Here is a 9,038-nt window from a genome sequence, read left to right as displayed (position 1 = left end):
TCTCTCTCTCTCTCTCTCTCTCTCTCTCTCTCTCTCTCTCCATTCTTATTACAAAAAGCAAATAAACTTGAATAAGAATACAGGACATCCGTTCCAAAGCACTCCCCCCTACCCTCCATCCCCAGTAAAGCCTGAATGAAGTTCAGCATTCGAATACGCCTCGTGAAACCTACGTTGAGTCCTCACCAGTAATATATAAAACCCTCACACCCTCATACTTTCTGCACCATTTACCTCACAACTGGCAGGTTCTCTCTCGCCCCTCGTGAATGTTAGGACTGATTCTTGTTAAAATTTGTGCCACTCCATCAGTCCAGCACCTTTCGATGGCTTGGCTTCCTTGTCATCGAAGATTTTGATACTGCATTTAATCCCACTAACGTTTCATTTTAATAATGTACTTAGAGTTTTATCTATTTATTAATTTGTTAATTTTTTCTACATGCTTTTTCTGTATTTCCCTTTACCTCCTGACACTTCTTTCTAATGAAGACCATATTCTTTGGAAGCCTGAATTTCAAGTGAAAGGCCCCTGTGAGCTTGTTCCGTATGGATAGGGTTCATCTTCTGAATAATAATAATAATAATAATAATAATAACATAATAATAATAATAATAATAATAATGAAACAAACAAAAACTTCTTTCAGTTTTCTTCTGAAGATGTCAGGCTGGTTCAAGGCCTTGAACCAGCCTGACTGCCTCATCTCTTGAAAAAGGGTCACAGTTAGGACCTGAAAGTGCTCGAGATCAAAGTAATATGTAAATATTTACCAGTAAACAAGTTATACACAAGAATCTTGTGGGTTTCTCTTCCCAATAATAATAATGATAATAATAATAATATAAGCATAGATTTATTAGGCTGAGTGACCCGTTAGGTTCTCGATTTCCTCACACTTTCCGGACACACTTATCACTACAAACCTTGAATTCGAATTGGGAAGAACTGAAGAAACCCTACTCTTCATTGTGGGATTCGAACCCGAATATGGTAGGTTAAGGAGAGGGTTAACCAAAACATTTCTACCTCAAAATATGGTGTAGATTAACTTCCCTCAAGCTACCCTACGTGGGTTCGAATCCCACTATGAGCATTAGGGTTTCGTGAGTTGTTTCCCACTTGGATTCAAGGCTTGTAGTGACAAGCACATCCAAAAAGTATGAGAAAATCGACTAGTTATGAAGTCATAAAGGATATTAAAATACAATACCTATATATAATTATTATATATATATATATATATATATATATATGTATGTATATATATATATATCTGGTGAAAGAAACCAATTAGGTTCTACCATTATGTTCATATAAAAACAAGTGAATTATGCGCCGAAATTTCTTCGGCGCAATCGAGTTTTCTGTACAGCCCCTACAGCTTATAATCAAGGCCTCTGAAAATAGATATCTTTCGGTGGTCTCGGTATAATGCTGTATGAGCTGCGGCCCATGAAACTTTAACCACGGCCGGTGGTTGCCTGGCCTATATCATTGCTAGAAGCACGATTATGGCTAAATTTAACCTTAAATAAAATAATAACTACTGAGGCTAGAGGGCTGCAATTTGGTATGTTTGATGATTGGGGGGTGGATGACCAACATACCAATTTGCAGCCCTCTAGCCTAAGTAGTTTTTAAAATTTGAAGGCGGACAGAAAAAGTGCGGACAGAAAAAAGTGCGGACGGACAGACAACGCCGGCAAAATAGTTTTCTTTTACAGAAAACTAAAAAACCAGAAAATACAGTTGTAAGTCAGTTTGATGTACATAACGATATCATGTAAAGTGGTAGGCATTGATTTTCTTTTCACGAAAAGCAGTGCTCCTCTTACAGAGAGAGAGAGAGAGAGAGAGAAATTAAATCTACGTTAGATACCATCCTGTTTAAATGAGGTCCTGTTATTCCTTGTTAGAATGCTGTACGTGATCTAGTTTAATATATATATATATATATATATATATATATATATATATATATATATATATATGTGTGTGTGTGTGTGTGTGTGTGTGTGTGTGTGTGTGTGTGTGTGTTATATATATATATATATATATGTGTGTGTGTGTGTGTGAGTGTGTGTGTATAATGTGTGTATGTGTGCACGCTTGGGTGGCCGTTTGCTCTCGTGTTTGTGTAAATGGCCAGGGGATTACAAGGCAAGAGTACGGTGGGCGGTTTTAGGAATTTGTCCTCAGATTTTGGGAAACAAATCGTATCTTTTTTTTTTTCTTCCATTTCAGTATTTCTGGACCCCTGCTCGCGCTGCAGGGCGGTCATCAGTCATACCCTCCATTAAGGGCCTTGACATGCTGATTGTGATCATTACTCTCTCTCTCTCTCTCTCTCTCTCTCTCTCTCTCTCTCTCTCTCTCTCTCTCTCAGAGTCGTGATTTGTTTTTGGTGTTTGCATGGTCTGTTTTACAGTTACAGTATTTCTTTTAAAATTAGTAAGTTTCTGAAATGTGTGTTTTCCTTCCATTCCTGTGTCTTTAAGTATGCTCTTGGAAACTGTGAGTTTCAACAGAATTACTCCTGTTAAATTATGGCATCTTATGAGCATATTTCCTCTGCAGCTGACTTCGTCACTCAGTATTTTACAAACTTGAAATTCGTGGGAAAAGACATTTAGAGTTGTCAAAGCTCCAAATTCGTAAGCAGAGTCCTTTAGAGTTTTCAGATCTCTAAATTCGTAAGCAGAGTCATTTTGAGTTTTTAAATCTCTAAATTCATAAGCAAAGTCCTTTAGAGTTTTCAAATCTCTGAACCGGAGAAAAAGGCTGTATGACTGATAGCATGGCTTGCTGCTTTTTTTAATCGCTTTAAGATGAGCTGGCTGGAAAAATTTATTTTTTTTATTTATTCTGAGAACTTGCTGTGTTCTCAAGAATGGTGAATGCTTTCGTCCTTGTAATTAACGTCTCAGTGCTGCTTTTATGTACACAGGTGTTCATATAATGCAGTCTTATAGTGTTTTTAAACCTGTGCATATTTGTCTACTCATAGATGAAAAATATGTAACTGTAAAAAGGACTTTACCAATTCAATCATTTCAGTGTCGAACTGATTTTTAAGCTGCACATTTTTCTAGCTATTTCAGAAATACAAAAAGGAATTTTACCAATTCAATCATTTCAATATCGATTATGTGTTTGCTTTGAAAGTGTTCAGCTTTTGTTTGCGCATTCTCTCATGCATTTATTTGTTTATCTGTGTCATTATCGACTTATTTATTTTAGCCGAGAGGAAATCTTTCTCCCTTGCACTGCTCCTTCATCCTTCCTGTGACGTTCGCTTTCTTTTTCCATCTCTTTCTTCGGCTGTCCCTCGCGTCTTTGTTGTCATTTTCCCCTCTTCGTATCAGGGAATTTCCCCTCTCGGCGCTTTCCCCTCCCCTTCTGACTCGTGTATCTGTTAGCTTCTTGTCAAAGTCCTTTATCTTATCCAGTCCTTGACTTTTTTCGCCGTTTCGTCTTTTCGCATGACATCGAATTTATTTATTTTTTATGTGCGTTGTTTTTGGGATTTTTTCCCTTCTTCGTTAAGTGACTTTGTGAGTTTACCTGCCTCAGTAGCGTTTGGTCATTAATACTGTGATAGTATTATCACATCTGTCATAATCATTTACTTCTGTGACTCTCTCTCTCTCTCTCTCTCTCTCTCTCTCTCATAACCCTGAATAATAACAATAATGTGTTGTCCATTTAGTATTACTCTCTCTCTCTCTCTCTCTCTCTCTCTCTCTCTCTCTCTCTCTCTCTCGTAACCTTGAATAATAATATTAATAACAATGTGTTGCTGTACATTTTTACATTCATCTCCTCACTCGTGACACCCCATGACATCGCCGTCTCTGCTTTTACGTTACAAACCTATCCTTCTGTTTTTATAATCCGATTGGTTCGGGTCGCCCGCTCTCCAATCGCTTTTCAAGTCTCCGCAAACCCCACACACACACACCCATTTCGGATGCCTCCAAACTCGCCGTGGTGACATCCGTTCTCATTGCTCGAAGTCTATAATCCTCGAAATGACAAGAGTCTCCTCCTTGCTTTCGATATTAACCGTTTTCTAATCCACTGGTATTCAGGCTTTTCGTCTTCGTTTTCTTTTGGAATATGATTTTATTTAGTGGTATGTTTTTTTTCTTTTGCTGGAGCGCTCTTTTTAATTATTATGACTTATTTTGAGAGAGAGAGAGAGAGAGAGAGAGAGAGAGAGAGAGAGAGAGAGAGAGAGAGAGAGAGAGAAAGCACTTGCGCTAGTGTTTATATATATGCGTGTGTATATATATATACACACACACACACACACACACATATATATATATATATATATATATATATATATATATATATATATATTCATACACTGCAGCTGCAGCTCGCAAATTCATAATTTAGTCAGTCTCGCTGTATATATATTTTTCAGCCTTGAAAATGCAACGATGTAGTTGGGAAACGTTGACCTTAGAATTAGACTGCAAATTGTATCCAGTGCTTTCCTTAGACGCCTACGATTTATATATATATATATGTATATATATATATATATATATATAGTATGTATATGAGAGGGAGAATATATATCACACAACGTGCAATTTGCAATTGAAATTGCAAAGAACAGTTGGAGGAACACTGCCTATGAATAAAGGTCGTTTGCGAATAAGTTCGTTGGCTAACAACCCTGTTTACTTTCCATGAAATATTCAGGCGATACAGATGCACCTGTCTCTCTCTCTCTCTCTCTCTCTCTCTCTCTCTCTCTCTCTCTCTCTCTCTCTCTCTCTCTCTCTCTCTCTCATAAGTTTCGAAAGGCATTCGGTATTCGTGATGGATTGCCATCTGTGATTGCATCGGCATAAATGACTGATTCATGAATTCGCCACGTTATTTCCTGTCTCTCGGCTCGCCGGAAGATTAGTTGCGAACCGAATAATGCTTAATAATAATTCCGAGCGAAGTGCCGTGGCCTGGCCTCCTCCTCCTCCTCCTCCTCCTCCTGGCTTCTCACGTGAAATGCTTCTGGAAGAGTTGATGGCGGCCTTTAATGCCAAATTGCCATGCTTTCGAATTTGTAAACTCAACCCAAAGCCATGAAATGACGGCGTGTTACGAATGGCGCAGTGTTGAATGTACAGGGCGTTTGAATATAGATGAAGGAGTAGCAATACGGCGGTCGGTGGTGAAGTTTATATCCCCGATAAGCGTTGCAGCCCGTCTGATGTTCATCTGTAGTTCAGTGGTTTCAGATCCCTTCATTGAAGTGAAGTCAGTGTGACCGGAGACAGGTCATTGGAATGATTGCTTGGATAGGAATTAATTATCCTGTTTTTCCTTTTGTTTATCGTATTTCATGAAATAAGTTCTTTACCAATATTGCACACTATCCGGCATTTCTTAAGTTCTGTTATAGTCACAATATTGGCCTTTTAAATTTTAAGGTTTTGCTATCATCTGTATTAGAAGGTTATCTGAAGAACGGACGAACAGATCTTGATGAACGTCACATAAATATGCAGATAATTAAACTTTTGGTGGACATCCATTAAGAATAACCATTTGTGTTCATGGAATCCATCTTTCGCATTCATGATGTTTTAGCTTTAACCTAGAAAAGCGAAACCTTGTAAGTTTGCTTATGTTTCATTCCTCGTTTATCCATTCTTTCATTTTTTTTTTTTTTTGTAGCGACGGTACTTTAAGGGCATATTAATAAACCCCTTCGTTTCGATTTGGCGTCGTCCAGCCAGGGGTCTAGAACCTCTGCACTAGCCTCAGAATAGTACGTAATGTTCTGTAAGAATATGATAATAATAATAATAATAATAATAATAATAATAATAATAATAATAATAATAATAATAATAATAATAATAGTAAATTCACTTATTCACTCCAGAATGACTTTGGTTAAGGCATAGGCTAATCTCAGTCGAATGCTTTTGTTTATTATTTTTATTTGTATAACATTGCGACATTAATTTGTTTTACTGTTTTTTTTTTAGAAAACACTAATTTTTTTTACTTCAATTTTTTCATTCCGCATCATGGCGTATCTGACAGAGTAACTTTATTACTCCCTTTTTCCAAAGGACTCTTCACGTCCCCTTGTTCGCTCTCTTTGTTGTGCTAAGGCTTCTGTCAATAGAGATGTTATGGGATGGATATTGCACGAGTATTGTAGCAAATGTGTAGTTCACATTTTCTCACATTACATGTAATGGAGAAATATATAGATCACCTGTCGTTGCTTCCAGTATTATTATTATTATTATTATTATTATTATTATTATTATTATTATTATTATTATTCAGGTCTGGACCGTGGCTTTCACCTGCCACGTGAGGATCTGATTTCCACTACCATGATTATTATTATTATATGATTATTATTATTAATATGATTATTATTATTATTATTAGCTTAATCCCTATTTGGGGACTTTCTATCTTGAATGGTTCATTTAACTTTTGGTTTTGGCAAAAATATTGTGGAAGAATGCCCTTCCTGACTCAAGCCCTCCCTAGTGATCCGGGCTTAGGACCGTCCCTGAAATTGTGTTGGCTTGTCTCCTCGGTGGCCCGGTTATTATTATTATTATTATTATTATTATTATTATTATTATTATTATTATTATTATTATTGAGAAACCCACAAGATTCCTGTGTATAACTTGTTTACTTGATATTTACATATTACTTTATTGCTGGGCCTTGAACCAGCCTGACTACCTCATCTCTTGAAAAAGGGTCGCAGTTAGGACCTGAAAGTGCTCTAGAGTAAAAGTAATATGTAAATATCAAGTAAACAAGTTATACACAGTAATCTTGTGGGTTTCTCTTTCCATCTTCAGAAGAAAACTGAAAGAAGTTTTTGTTTGGTTCATTATTATTATTATTATTATTATTATTATTATTATTATTATTATTATTATTATTATTATTATTATTATTATTATTATTACATGGGTACCGTGTGTTCATATCTGTATCATGCATAATAAGACAACAAGCATAGGACGGACTCCAGTTTACATTGCATTAACACCGACTGTTCAGTTTGTTATCAATGTAAACACATGGGCCTTTTCCTCCATTCATATATTAGTACAATAAGCTACTGTCGCAGTGGACATGAGGGAGTCATTATAAAAGAGATAAAGGTGCCGTATTGTTTACCTTTGATGAATATTCATGTTAATATTAACATTCGGCGTTGAGAGTATTGATATTGTTGTATGTTGTTAACGGTAATGTTAATAATCTCCCTCGCCGGTGACAAGTGACCCACACAATTCATTTTCTGCTTTTGTTCGTTGTACCTTTTGATCTTCCAACTTTGTCCTGCCAAAGGGTGTTTGGGAGAATTTTTTTATTGAGAGAGAGAGAGAGAAAGAGAGAGAGACCCATACTTTTTGTTTGTATATTGCCACAAGAAGCTTGTGATATCTATTTGTTTTCATTATTTTTAAGAAGAGAGAGAGAGAGAGAGAGAGAGAGAGAGAGAGAGAGAGAGAGAGAAAGTTAAGTATATCTTAGTTTAACCAGACCACTGAGCTGATTAACAGCTCTCCTAGGGCTGGCCCGAAGGATTAGATTTATTTTACGTGGCTAAGAACCAATTGGTTACCTAGCAACGGGACCTACAGCTTATTGTGGAATCGGGACCACATTATAACGAGAAATGAATTTCTATCACCAGAAATAAATTTCTCTAATTCTTCATTGGCCGGCCGGAGAGAGAGAGAGAGAGAGAGAGAGAGAGAGAGAGAGAGAGAGAGAGAGAGAGAGAGAGAAGATCAATTTCTTACTATGGGGAAAGCTGAATACACTCGGGCCTACATATCATCCCCCCTTTCCTGTCAGCCACCCCCTCCATCTTCCCCTTTCAAAAGAGGCGAAGCATCACTGAAGTACGAATTGTTTTCACGAAAGAAGATTAAATGTCATATTTCTTTTCAGCAAAGTGATTGAAATGTCAAACTGCCTTTTACAAAGTCGGTTTAAATGTCATATTTGTTAATGGGATACGTTGAAACGCATACGCAAACCCCATCTTTAACCCCCCCCCCTCTCTCTCTCTCTCTCTCTCTCTCTCTCTCTGAAGAACGTAAAAAATGTATATTCCAAACTAATTCAGGCAATACAGAGACAATTAGTCTCTCTCTCTCTCTCTCTCTCTCTCTCTCTCTCTCTCTCTCTCTCTCTCTCTCTCAAGGGAAAACATAAGAAATAGATATCACAAACTTTAGGGCAATAGAGAAACAATTACTCTCTCTCTCTCTCTCTCTCTCAAGGGAAAACATAAGAAATAGATATCACAAACTTTAAGGCAATACAGAAACAATTACTCTCTCTCTCTCTCTCTCTCTCTCTCTCTCTCTCTCTCTCTCTCTCTCTCTCACAAGGAAAAACTTAAAAAAATATGTATCAAACTACGTAAGGCAATACGGAAACAGTAATAAGTCTCTCTCCTCTCTCTCTCTCTCTCTCTCTCTCTCTCTCTCTCTCTCTCTCTCTCTCTCTCTCTCTCTCTCTCATTGAAAATATAGCCTCCCTAGTTAAATACTGTCAGACACCGGTTACCTATCTTCCTCGCGGGTCTTTCAACTTCTCTCACCTGTTTAATTCCAGGTCTCCTCAGTTGACGTCTGTTAATTGATGTCAATCAACTCGTTACCTGGCGTGTCATCATTTTTTCCACCTTCCAGATTCCAGGACACATTAATGGCCGTCTTTCGGCGTCTCACCTTTGTGTGATTTCGAAACTCGTTAATTGACATCTTTTGACTTTTCCACCTGATGGGTCCCAGGAATTATAGATTGACTCCTAACTGAACATCTCACCTGCGAGATCTCGGGGCACATGAATTAAGGTCTGTTGTGGTATCTCACCTTTCCTCTTGTTTTTTTCAGCGTCTCCCCCCGTGGGACTCCGGGATTCATTAGTTCGTCAGTTCGAAGCTGAAATGTTTTTGTCTCTTCAGGGGGAATAATTCATTTTTTGATGACAGATGATGACTTGTGT

The sequence above is a fragment of the Macrobrachium rosenbergii genome, chromosome 55 (assembly GCF_040412425.1).
Source record: "Macrobrachium rosenbergii isolate ZJJX-2024 chromosome 55, ASM4041242v1, whole genome shotgun sequence".
Lineage (NCBI taxonomy): Eukaryota > Metazoa > Arthropoda > Malacostraca > Decapoda > Palaemonidae > Macrobrachium > Macrobrachium rosenbergii.
This window is presented reverse-complemented; position numbering follows the sequence as displayed.